The following is a 13,953-nucleotide window of genomic DNA, read 5'->3' as shown; positions in this document are numbered from 1 at the left end:
AGTAGCCAGGTTGGGTTTTAGTATGAGTTCTCATAGCTTTAGTGTTGATTGCCAACATTCACAAAATGTCACCAAAATCAGATTTCTAGGTACATTATCTACAGGAAGATCAGCTTCTGCTACTCTGAAGAAAATGCAAAGCTGCTAATGTTACATAAAATTAACTTCACTTGCTTCTCAGTCTTAACAGCATCGAGTCTGGTTAAGGAAATAAGGTTTTCCATCCTAAGTCACAGGGCAGGTCTTCAGAGCAAGGGCCAAGTGTTGCACTAGAGGGGCCTTAAGCTGGCCATCCTTTCGTACTTGCTCTGAATGGCTGTTACACAACCTCCCACCTGATCTGTGATCACCGTGCAGTGAAATCTGAAGTAGGAGTTAGCTGTACTTTCATTAAATCCGTGAGCTACTCCACAGTACTCTTAGTTTCCCACCAAGTCTTTGCCAAGGTCAGAGGTGAAATTCACATCATCTTCACTGACAGAGGGATCAGAGGACAACCCACCTACCCCAAAATCAGTATTTTTGCCCCAATTTACTTGGACCACTACACAGGAAAAACAAAGCTGCACCTAACCACTACAGTGATATCTCAAAGCTGCTGGTGTTCATCTGTCAGCAATGACTAACAAGAGGAATTAAAATTCTTGCCTCTGACAGGTTCCCCACACCCAACCCACCTCATCGAGCTTGCACACTTTTACACAAACAGGAAAACCAAACATCAGAGAACAGCAACTCCACTAAACCAGGGTTCAACCCTGCCTTGTGATGAGCACTAACCTGGCATGATGAAGAGCTACAGACCTAATCTTTTAGGCAAATATCCCCACTGCTGTCTAAGGTGATTTTTCCAGCAGGGCTGATAGCTCAGGGTACAATTGACTTCTTTCAGGTTTGCTCCTTCACAGAACATGAAAGAAAAACTAGAATAATACCTTCTTGCAATCATGTCACTTTATCTATGAGGTAGGCTTATAGTTTATAATCATATGCATGGTTATTTTCTTTTACTTTCCCTGTGACCCTTCTGTCCCCTCTGAGCCCCCTTTCTAGTTTGCTTGAAGCTTTTGAAACTGCTTTACATCTAGGGAGATTCACCAGTTCAGTGAAGAATTGGGACCAGGAGCAAGCCTTATGCAAGATGCTCACAGGCATTCCCAAGGGAAGCAGAGTAACACACGCATTGGGTAACACAGAGGAAATATTCAGGATTCTTGTAAGGAGACTGGGAAGCACCTCTGCTTCCAAAACCCAACACACAGTAACTCCACAGAGTGGGTTAGGGAGCTTTGCATCACCGGCTATGGATAAATACGTCACAACATCTGTTTCCTATAACAGAGCTGGGTACAGCTGCAACAGGAGTGTGAGTAGCAGGAAGAAGTCAAACACCTACTATCCCTATGAAAAGACTGGTACAAAACATACACACATGTAGCAGGAGAGGACTTTCGTCTCTTCCCTCAAACCTGTCCTTTCCATTTAATAATCTTGAATTGATTTCTCATTGCTTTTCATGGTATGTCAGCAAGGTCAGTGTGAACCTGGAGTAGTAGAGAGCTGTGGGGGGATGCAAAACAGAAGCCTCCTGATCATGTTCTGCTGCAGGACCCAGTGGCCATGGCCTCAGGTTTAAACTGTCTGCAGATCATGGAATCAGCCACCCTATTGCTCCTGCTTTAAATTTCATCTACTCTGTCCTTGAATTGCTGCCGTTTTGGTGCCTAAAGCTCACTCAGGAATCCACCCTTGTGGCTCAGCTGTTTGCACCGTTAGATGAGAACTGCAGGCAGTTGCTGGGGCTGAGAGCTTAATGGTTCAGGAGGTCAGGAACAGCTCTCACCACACAACATTCATTTAAGATATTAAATAGCATTTCTAAGCTGCTAGGGCTGCCATTGCCATTAGCTGATGGCACTTTAATCAATGACTTCATGACACTCCATGGATGAGACTGTAAATGTTTCCAAAGAAGTTTCTACCAAAGACCAAAATTGTTCAGTGTAACTTTCCATCAGATCCTGAATTCACACTTTAAAGGTCATTCACAAACGTGTTCCTTGGACTTTCATACTCTATTAAGTTCAGAAATCAGAGCCCTAGCTCAAGTGTTTTGAAAGAGTGCAATGAATTTTGGAATCATTAGGCCAAAAACAACAGATCATTGCAGATAAACAAGGTGGTGGTAAGAGCAAGATCGGGGCAAAAGGCTTAGGAAGGACAAGTAAAGGACAAAAAGGAGCACACATGATTAATACAAAGCTCAGCCCATAAAAAAAATCACACCTCAGAATCCAACACCAGTTATGAGATAGTAGCAAAAGAGATAGAAGAAAGAAGCCCTTACCAGCATCTCTTTACCATTTGAAAAAATCCTGCAGCACAATCCTTGACAGAGATTTGGTCTAGAAGAGAAAGGTGGCTAGGAAATTACTCCAGAAAGTTCATGTTTGTGTTTATTTAGAAAAAGTTGGAAGCATCTAATTGGTTATATGAGGGAAGGTAGAGTTACCTTCAAGTATAGGAAATCAGGAAATGGACACGTGCTCCATGGGATGGACATGAAGACAAGAAAAAAAGGACCAAGAGCAGAAGGAGAATCACAGCTGGAGAGCAGGAAAAGACAGATGCACCTTTGGCAGGGTCTCAGTTCAGGAGACCCTCCACACACATTTCCATCCAGGGCATATCATTTCTTCACTTGCTTGTGGTAGCCACATTAGCATTTTGGTAAACTCAGCTGTAAAACACTCTGCTTTTTGGCAGAAGACCATTCACCTGCACCTTCCCCTTTCCACAATGCCTTGAGCAGGGAAGAAGCATTGACACTTGATGTGGAATGTTTGCAAAAAAGGTCTGGTGGATTTGCAACACACCTGTGCTGTCCCAAGGCAGACCACTAAGGAGATGAATGCCAGACATATGAGCACACTGGGAGGAGAGTCCTTTACAGTGCGAAACAAAGTGAGATCCAGCTGCGATCATGTATGCAGACATATCCGCATTTGCTATTTCTTGCAGCAGCTCTAATGTCCCGCTGAAGACAGTCATGGAATAGCTTCTTTCCAGCTGCTGTAGTGGTTGAGCTAACACACCAAAGTGCACAATGTGATTACAGCTCTGTTCAGAGCTTTCTGACAACATCCAAGAGAGCAGTACCACAATTACACCACAGTATCTGCACCGATCATGCTCTCCAAACAGCTCACTCCAAAGCTAAGGAAACTTCTTTTCACATACTTTTTACCTCCCAAAGTAAGATTTCTCCACCCCTAAATTACACTGAAAGTTCAGATTACATAAAAAAATCAGGTGATGGAGCAGCTATTAAAGACAAAAGCTGATCTATGCAAGCGGGATTATCTAGTGACTTAAGAGAGTAAAAAGTCAGAAAGAGATTTGATAAAAGATATGATGACCTAAAAACTTCCACAAGGTGGCATCCCATACCAAATAGCACCAAAAGTTTTAACACAAATTTCCTACTTCTTCACAGCTCCTCGATTTTTGTGCTTTCTTCTCTGTTTTTCTCTTTGCCATTCCACTGCACAGCAGTACTGCTGATGCTAAAATTTATGTTTTAAACCTCAGGTCCCATGACAAATGCTTTATTCACTCGTGCTTCTTTAAAAAAATCCCAAGTAATTTCACTGACATGGGACTTAATTGCATACAACCATACCAACCGAAGCTGGCTAGTATTCTAGCAATAAAATACCCTTTCCCTGACACTTTATTTTATACCGATCTCACTTTTTATACAATGCAAAAACTACAAAATGCTCTGACAACTATTTATTCTCACAGGATCCACCTCTTTCTGCTAGGAACAACTGAATCCTGGAGCGTGAAAGCAGCAAGAATATATCAAGTCATCTTATTAATTCCTTTTTCACCATATAATTAAATAATATATGCTGCTTGGTATTTAATTGTGTGAGAGTGATGGCACTGACATTCCTTCCCCAGAGAAATGGTTCAACAGCGTAATAAATTTCACTGGATTTTTCTTCTCAAAAAATGTTGGCTCGTTTCCCTCTCATGATTAGAAATCATCATCCTCTAGGCAACCATCAAATCTCTCCTTCCCCTGGTGTTTATGTCACTGCAGAACACTATCATAAAGTCAGTCACTTTTACTTACAGGGCAATTTATCCAAGCTATGGTACACATATTTTAAGTTCAAAAGCAAACAAAAGGAACACCAACATTCCTTACATGTTCTCCTGCATTTTGAATTCTCTTCAGTGCCTCAACATCTACCTGTCTCCATCACTGTGTCCAGAAAACATACAGCATTCTAGGAAACATTAAGAGTCTCAAATACTGCGAGGGAAATTAGAACTCCAGATAAACTCAGAGAGAAAGAAACCCCAAATCAAGCCTTTCACTGACAAGTGCTATCACCAGAATAGGAAAGGGGCTCATTTATTTTATTCTGCATTTTTGAGTATGACCTAATACAATACAAACTTTCACAATAGAGCATTATACCCAGGTTTAGCTGCCTTAACCATAAAAAGATACAGGAAGCATTTACAAGACCCAGGAAAGGACAACACAGATGGTCAGAGGTATGCCAAGACTGACATATTGTACAGAAGGAGATTGTGCACAGGATTATCTAGCCTGGGAGGAATTATTAGACAGGATGTCAATGAAATATTCACAACTCTAGAGGTCAGTAAGAAAACCAAATAGCCTGCATCTCAGATGTTTCCAATAATAGGAACAAGGGGAATATTAGCAAGCATTTGTAGTACATTTTGCTCCACACAGCTGAGAAGTAAATTGATGAATTATGCCACAGGTGATTACAAGAATCAAGCATTATGCCCACAACTGTCAGTAAGGGCTAGATAATTCTTGATATTGGTAATAGCATTTGTTGTTTCTTAGTATTTACACAGCTAATGACATTTCATACTTCTCAGAGTAAGATAATGTGTGCAGAATCCAGCAAAACTACCAAGCAGCAAACAAGCTGGGGTAAACATTCTGGTAATGTTTATTAATTGAGTAATATTGATAGACTTACCCTTGAAGTCATTTGAACAGCATCAGAAAAAGGAATCTGATAAGGAAAGCACTACCAAGAGGAAAAGGGATGAGGCCATATTCTTGTTGACTTTTGCCGTCATTCCATCCCATGCAAAGAATGTGTGATGGAAAAGCTGTACAAAGAGGTGTGTGTGAGAGAAAGAGTGGAGGGAAGGTTTGTTCTTGACATCAGACTTTCTAGTGCTGCTTAAACACCAGGAGAGCTCTTAACACACTTGGAATAGAGCAGAGACATTTAGAAACCAAATAATGAGAGACAACCACGAGGGACAAAAGGAAGCAAGTGTCTCAGTTTGTACTCCACTTCGAATAACAAGCCCTGGGCCATCTGTGGCCCAGTTACAGAGAACAGAAAGCTCCCCACCTTCCCCTGTGCTGTGTTAAAACAGAAGATCTTGCCTGAAGCAAAAATGATACAATGAAAAATACACAGTACAGCTTAAATATGGCCCCATAAAATGGCAAAAAGCACAGGAGGTTTGTTATAAGGAAATACTGACAGCATGACTGTGAAAAAAAGTGTCAGTGCTGGGAACTGATTTCAGGACAACAGCGGTGACAAAAATTCAGCCTCTGAATTAGGTTTTGACAGACTTCTGTTCAAACAGAAAGTCAACAGGAAGATGACCTGCACCAAAAGGACAAGTATAAAGAAGCCACGAGGACAAGCAGAATGCACCACCAAAGCCTAGCACAGAAAGGTTTTTCAGTGTCCAGGTGGCTGGCTCTTAAAGCTCTCCCCTTTGCTGGGGTCCGCAACACTTTGGGAAAGCTGCCAGTAATATTATCCTTCTGTTTGGTAAGTTCCACAAGATAAAGGTGACCCATCTCAGGTCTTCTTTTCAAGACAGAGAGATTTTCCACCATTTCTCCAACTGACTCTGAGACCAGTCAGTGTGCAGATGAGATAAGGAAGACAATGATGGAGCAGCAAAGTCTTCTCACTCTGATCCTGGGGTTTGGGGTTTTTGTGTGGTTTGGGTTTGGGTTTTTTTCAGTATTTTCCCCTCTCCTTCATTTATGGTATCTTAATGTATTACAGATCAGAGTAACTGTTCTGGAAGGAGGCGGGGGTAAGAACTACATGATTTCCACCACTTCAAAACACACTCCAGAACAGAGATAGGCTTTTCGCGAATTAAGTTTTTGGATGCCAATTGCCAGCTCCGGATTTGGGTGGTTAATCCATCTCTGGACAGGGCTGGTGCTTAAAGGAGATTTTCAGGTAAGATTAGATAAATTTTCCTGCACTGTCTAGATAATCCACAGGATTAATCAAAACTGGGGCTTAACAGCTAACAATCTCAGAGGGCTCTTGCAAAGCAAGATCATCTTCCAAATATGATCCAAAATACAGCAAGGACATCAAAATCTGAGAAGTTCTTCAGCCATAGGCTAGAAAATGAGAATAGAGCATGGAAGTAGGTGAATATACTCAAATAAAACCTACTTAGTGCTACTGCCATAACAATGTGGCAGATTTAAACTCCTCTACATTCCTATGAACTGAGCATTGATGGAAGACAAGGGAGTCATTTTGATGTCTTCTTTGAGTCTAGTTGTACTGACAGCCTGTGTGTAATAGAAGGTACAGAACTGGAATTTGTGCAAATGCTGAATTTCCTTAATCCATCTGCCAGAGGAAGCATTTATCACCTTCCTGGAGTCATTCCCCCAAGCAGTACTCCTGGGATGGTCCTGACAAACTGAAATGAGGTATCAGAGACTGTGATCTTCTGTGGGGCTAGCAGAGGAAGAGCTATCCTGAGGAGCATTAAATTCTGACACTTTTATCAGTCTGTGTTTTTGAAATGTATAGCATTTCAAAATTTCAAATATGCAGCCAGAAGCCTTAAGCTTTGGCTTGGATGCTCTTCCCTGGTCACACTGGAGTCTTCAATAAAGGATGTGTTCGTAAAAGGAAGTTGTAAGATCTGGGTTTGGTTGGTTTGTCAAGGACAGCTTAAACTTCTCTTTATTTAGTTGAAGGGCAGCTCGGGTACTTCAAGTTGCACTTCAGGAGAAACTTTCACTGAGAAATTAGTACAGCACTGGAGAGAGTTACCAAGGTGTCAAAATCTCCAGTCACAGAGGTTTTTAATGCTTTGCTACAGGCAGTCATGGTTGACCTGAGCTAGCACTAGCAGCACCACTTGATATGACTTGCAGAGATTTCTGTCAAGCAACATTCCTATGATTTTATAATTTCCTCAGCTACCATGTTCTTCCTAATTTGTGAAAAATACAACCACCATGTCATTTCTAATGAACACATGAAATCTCTTTCCTGTGGAAGCCCTATGGGGAGAGCTCTCTTGCCATGCTGAGGAATCAGCACACCTGTGTGTGTCTCTCCAGTGCCTGTACATTTTATGGCAGGGAGCTGGCATATTGTTTACATTTAACAAATGTCGCCACTCTGTGATTGGCTGAAAACAGTTATAAAATGGACAAAATGTTCTTTAGTAAGAGCTAATGGAATAAATAATTCAAGTGTAAATATAAACAACACTAAAAGGCTGTTTTGTCCCCCACTTTACCAGACTGCAGAACAAGCCTGGACATGTCCGAAGTGGGGGAAGACTTCAAGAAGGTGGAAGGGCAGCAAAAGGATGAAGGACATAGACAAGCTGAGATGTGCCCAAGGGTTACAGACCCCACCTTCTGGGGCCAGTGCTGCCATTGCCATGCTGCAAACCTCTTCATTAGTGACCTGGACAACAGCACAGAGTGTTCCCTCAGCAAGTTTGCAGACAAACTCGAGTAGCTGACACACCAGATGGCTGAGCTGTCCCTCATAGAGACCTGGACTGGATGAAGAATCAGGCAGGGAGGACATCTCATGAAGTTCAACGAGGTGGAATGCAAAGTCCTGCATGTGGGGAGGAATGACCTTGTGCACCAGGACACACAATGGGCTGAGAGGCTGGGCCGCAGCTCTCCAGTGGAGGGCCCAAAGTACTTGTGGATAACACGCTGTTCAGAAGCCAGTAATGCAACCTCAGAGCCAAGAAGGCCTACAGCACCCAGGACTGCTCTAGGAAGAATGTGTCTAGCAGGTTTGAGTGCTATCCTTTTCCCCTACTCAGCACCAGTGAATCCAGCACAGCTGGAATGCTGTGTCCACTTCTGGGCTCCTCAAGACAGACACAGGTCTGTATTAGGGAAAGGAGCCTCATTCATATGAGAAGAGGCTGAGAGGGCTGGGACTGTCCTCAAGAAGAGGAGGCTCAGGGGGTTCTTACTGATCTGTGTAAACACCTGATAAAAGGCACTGAAGAAAAGGGAACTGGACTCCTCTTAGGAGTGCCCAGTGACAGGACAAGATGACCACAAATTAAGACACAAAATTAGATGCAAGACCTGTGAGGGGGATCAAACACTGGAACAATGTTTCCAGAGAGGCTGAGGAGCTTCCATCTGTGGAGGTATCCCAAACCTGAGTAGACAATCTACAGGGTAACCTGTTCTAGCTGACTCTGCTCAAGCAAGGGATGGCAGACGAGATGATCTCAGTATGTCCCTTCCTACCACACCTCTTCCATTATTCTATTAGGAGATAAGCTCTCAGTTATCAATTAATAGCTATATTCCAGGCGTATTCTCCACTATGCACACATACCCACCCTTTTTCCCCCCCCCCCCCCAGTGCCCACCTGAACAGGTAAGGAATAAACCCACTCAGTTATTTACATCTTGTGTCCAAGACAAGCACAGCCCTGATCTGCTAATGATTGTCATTAATAATTAGGGGATAAACACCTCATTCATTAAATTTCTAGGTGCTGTCAATATTTAAAAGTGAGTATGGAGAAATGCAGCAGTAGAAAGCAAACAAAGGACTAATTTAAAGGAACATACACCTGTAGAATGAGATTCCCAAATACAGACTTCCTGCAAAATGATTTGGGAAAAGCTGATGCAAAAAAGCAAAGTGTCAAAACGGATGAGGCATTACTTTGGACTGCAGTAGCTCTTCTCCCAAAACTGCACAGCTATTTTGAGTGGCATGCACAAAGACAACAGAGCACAAAAACCCAAAATTGTCTCTGCCTGCAGCTGTGAAAGGTCAGATTTAGTTGTGCCAGTGTCAGCATTATCATCTTTTTGTGTTAAGTCACAATGCCCAAAGTGCAGGAGGTAAAAACTGAACATTTGAAGAAGATTCAGAGATGATGTATGAAGAAGGATTAAAATGTGCACAACACAGTTAAGTGATAGCTAAACTCAGAGGGCAGGAAGGAGAATGGAGGCAGAACTTGGAAACAGTATTAGAAAAAAAATATTAAAACTCCTGAAATCAGAAGGACTGGCAGGGCCCTAATCACTCATTTGCTGGATGGAAAAACACCAAAGACAGAAGAGAGTTCAAAAAGTCAAACACAACATATATAAAATCCAGAGAATAACTAATATAGAAGAAGGAAATATGCAGTCTCTCCACAAAGGAGACCTGATTGGAAGGATATTTAACATAAAATCCATAAAGGCTGTATAATTTTCGAAGGCTATATAATTCATAATGCCCATAAAAGACTTGTGGTTCCTACAGAAACACTAACCTTATGCATGTATTAGAATGCACAGTTATGCTGTCCTTGATAACAGACTGACAATAATTGCTCATTTAAAATATAGTAACAAAGCATTATACATAATCTTCACGTTAAACCGTTTTCTCATTAGTAAGCATGGGGATAAGAGCTGAAAAATTCTCTAAGCCGTTCATCATAATGAATGAGAATCCATCAGCCTAACAAAGCACTTCTGAGCATTAAGCCCTATTTCCTAAACATACATAACTGAAAAGACTTCTTTCTGAAATGCAAAGTTTGGGGATTAAACACAGTCTCTCTTTAATTCCTGCAAATGACCCTATCTACAGACTTCAAACTGAAAACAGGAAGCAAACTACAATGCTGTCTCTTAACGTACCACTTTTTTAAGCTGCTTGTCAGGAGATGTAAGTTTAGGGGTTTTCCCTATGTAATAACTATAATTACAAAATGGAAATTGCAATGATTTTTAAATTATTTATTTTATTTTCCTATTTATTTTCATACAGTTAATTTCACTTGAAATGAAAATCCAGTCTGAAAACCAGCTGGACAGAAAGATCTCCTGAATTCATTGCTCGACAGAAACATTCAGATCTGTGTTTAATAGCAAAAGCAAATGTATGTTGCTATTTCATCCCATTAGACCTGCAGAACAGAAAGAGAACTGAATTTTGTTTTCCCAGTTCTTAGAGAAACTTGAAGAATATTTAACTGCAATTACTAGTCCCTGTGCAACCACAACAAAGTACAAGATTTGTACATATTAGCAACCATGATTTGGCTAATAAATTTGGTTTGCCTCATTATTAAATCCTCTTTCCAAAACCATTTGATTCACCAGCACTCAAGGCTTTGAAAGCTGGAAGGAGACTTTTCAACAGTTTTCATAGATGTCAACAGGAAGAGACAGTTTTACCAGGATAGTTTTCAGAGTAACAAACAGTCCAAATTCCAGTATACAAAAGCCCCAAGGGAAACGTTTCAGAGAAGACAGGAAATCATATTTTATTCTGTTGAGAGTAGAGAGACAAACAAATGTAATCATGATCAGTTGAGTTCCCTCAATGCTCTAGTTTTTTTTTTTTTTGCAACTGCATTAAAGCCTTTTTAAAACAGAACTGTGTGGCTGTTTAAAACTATATGCTAAACTCATTTGTTCTGTATTTGCACAAATGCAGGGGGCATGCACCTGCTGTACTTTCTTCTGAGATGGAAGCCCCTACTACTTATTCATGGACACTTTCTGCCCAGCAAGGAGCACAGTCAGATTCTGGTCAGTCCATTAAATACACATTTGCAATGCTTAGCATCCACTGGCATAACTTCATGGAATCTAGGCACCTATGCTGGTCACATGTTGTTAATCTGTCTCCTTTTTCCTGAGCCAATTCTCCTGAAGCCGCTTTATCCTCTTTGTTTATTTTACCCACAGCTGCTTAATTCTACTATATCTCTTAATACAAAATAAAAGCAGCAGGAACAAAAAAAAAAACCAAAACCAACCAAACAAAAAAGTTTGAAGGATTTGTGGTGGGGCAACAGTCAGCAATCCTCATCCAAATTTGTGTAAAAGGACTGAGGACCTCTCCAGCCCCGAAGAAGTTGCTGTGACTTAAGATACTCTCTTCAAGATGTACTACAGGCCACAACCAAGAACACTGTGCATCTCTAACTCTTAGTTCTCCACCTGCTCAAAAAGGGCTTACACTACATTCTGCAAATCCACATGTATCCTCCTCTTTCAGCTGCTGGAGGCACTTCTGAGAAAAGATGCAAGGAATCAGTGTGAAGAAACTACCTTCGGAAGTTATTTGTACACCAGTTCACTGCATATGTGTGAAGTAAGCCTTATACTTGTTGGACTATAAGCACTTTACTCTTGGTCAATTTGCATGTTAAAACAGCACACAACTCGGGGGGATTCACTCCCCTCTTTAATTCACAACATCTGGCACCACTGACAACTGACTGAGGACTAAAACTGACTTCCAGTTTTACTTATTTCACATCAGACTGTAGCACGGCTTCCAGTTCCTAATGACCTTGTATTGCTTAAGCTGTCAGTAGAACAAGCATTGCAATACTCAAATAAAACAGACAACAGGAGTGAAGGCAGGCAAAACAAGTTCTTTGCCCTCTGCACTGTCTGCTCTTCTCGTGAAGTGCGATTTTGTAATAGCAATGATAATAACTAGCAAAAAAAAAAAAACCAGGGAAATAGCAATGATAATAAAGGATGAATGGCTTTGCTTAGCATTCATTAAGAAAAAAAATAATAACTATTAGATCAACCAGACAAAAACTGTATTAAAAGTAATTCAGTGCAGATTTACTATTTCTTGGGTAGTATTTAAAGTTATTTTCTCTCTTTCTATTGATATGTTCTTTTTTGAAGCTACTACCTGGCAAACAACATCTCCCAGTGGACTGGGACCACCTCCTACTTTTTGTTAAATACTCTGTCAAGGGGTCTTCAATTACAAATATTTTATGTGTTATCCATCCATTGCTTGAATCATCTCTATCTCATTACTTTCCAAGATGTAAAAAACCTCAGGCAAGTGAAACTTTTCACCTGCAGCTTGCTGGTAATACTACAAGGCTGAACCCAATTCTCTTCAGAGAGACTAACAAGGGTTGACATTATAAAGGGGCCAGATCAGATAAATAAAAAGGGGGAGGAGAGCAGCCATGTGCTACAGTGAGGAGAGTTAAAAGCATCAGAGTAGGCAGATGACTTGTCAGTTAACTGAATCTCACTTTTCCCTCCCATCCAGAGAGCTGTCTTTGGGAAATGAAGAACAGGCAACCACAGTGGCTCAAGAAAAAACATGAATATTCAGTAAGAAAATTCAGTCGGCTACAGATTTAACAAATGCCTTTGCTATCCCAAAACAAACACGGGACGGTGGCATTAAATCACTTAACAAATACAGATGCATGCTGCAAACTGTCTTTGAGTCGTGCATCACTTCCAAGAAAACACATTTTAAAAGTTTTCACTGACTTGTCTGAAAGAAAACTGAGGAATACTTATTGTGGAAGCAAGGGAAAAAAAGGAAATGTTCCAGTTCATATCTAGAATATTTTAACAATATGTTCATGCCAAACTCACTACAAGAAGAAGGAACCTGCAGAGAAACAGATGCCAGAATGGTTTAGTAAAAGAAGCACTGAGGTCATGTCTGATCCTGCTCAGTGTTGATTAATGTCCATGGTCCAGCTACTGTCAGGGTGAGAAAGACATGGGGCTGTTTCATCACTATTATGGTATTTTTTTTCATATACCATGATGAAACATTCCTTGTATCAGAAAAGCTAGGGAAGAAGCCATTGTTGCCAGATAGGAGATGTGATGTTATCTTGGTATCTGAAATGCTGGAAAATGAGACTGGGACAAAATGATGTCTAGCAACCATCTGTAAATATCTCTGTAAACAGTTCTGGCAATTACTGTATCAAACAAATGAGTGTTCATGATGTTTATATATTTAGCCTTCTGACAGGCACTGCTAATAAAACAGACAGCACAGTTTGTGATGCAGTGATTTCAAGATAATTAGGAGGTAAACCCAAATGTCCTAGAAAAGATGAGTGAAAGCAACTAGAACAAACAAAGAGGACAAACAAGGCCATATGTGAAGTGGAAGATAAGCGGTATCTCTTTTTTCCACAAGCCAGACTGAGGAGGAATTGGGTTAGCAAAGAAAAATCCAAAGCCCTAAGGATTCACAACTAGCAAAATAACTTCATATGCTAACATGAGGGAGTTCTGCAAGCAGTACATGACAGTGACACCTGATGTCCCTGATGCCTAGGGAAAAGTGCAAGGAGTGGCAGGTTCATCTGTGGTTTAGGTTGTCTTTTCCCTACCACATGTTCAGTCTGCTAACATGACCAGTGGATGAAACATTTCAGGTGGCAGACATTCTGTATTTCCTGTGCCTTTAACAATCTACCTGAAACTGATGTGAAGCAGAGAAAATTGCTTCCCACTGGAGTCCAGTTGCACTTTGCAGTTTTGTCTTCCCAGAGACAAAAGCAATCAATATAAATGTACAGGAAAACTCTAGACCCTAGCAGAAATTTACTTTTACAAAATATCTAAAAAAAAATCCTAAATAACATTAATTTGCCATAAAATCTGCAAAGTTACAGGTCTTGGTTTCCACTGTAACACAAAATCATTTGATTTCTGTAGATTCTCTACATACCATATGTTCTCATTTTTGGGGCTGGATTAGGTTCACGGCAAATACTACCAGAACTAAGGAAGACTAAGTGAGACTGGTGCTGGTTCACCCTTCCCTCTCCTTCAGTGAACCAACACTG

The 13,953-nt window shown here is 40.9% G+C and overlaps 1 protein-coding gene across 6 annotated transcripts in view; it reads right to left on the bottom strand.

Moving 5' to 3' along the window:
- TSPAN9 (tetraspanin 9) overlaps positions 1 to 13,953 on the bottom strand; it is a 172,593-nt gene that overhangs the window by 10,543 nt on the left and 148,097 nt on the right. The gene's annotated exons all lie outside the window — the stretch shown is intronic.

Source organism: Corvus kubaryi, unplaced genomic scaffold (assembly GCF_017639235.1).
Source record: "Corvus kubaryi isolate FWS band 111438036 unplaced genomic scaffold, C.kubaryi_AGA036_p1.0 37260, whole genome shotgun sequence".
Classification (NCBI taxonomy): Eukaryota; Metazoa; Chordata; class Aves; order Passeriformes; family Corvidae; genus Corvus; species Corvus kubaryi.
The sequence above is the reverse complement of the archived record's forward strand: the minus strand, read 5'-3'. Positions and strand labels throughout refer to the sequence as shown.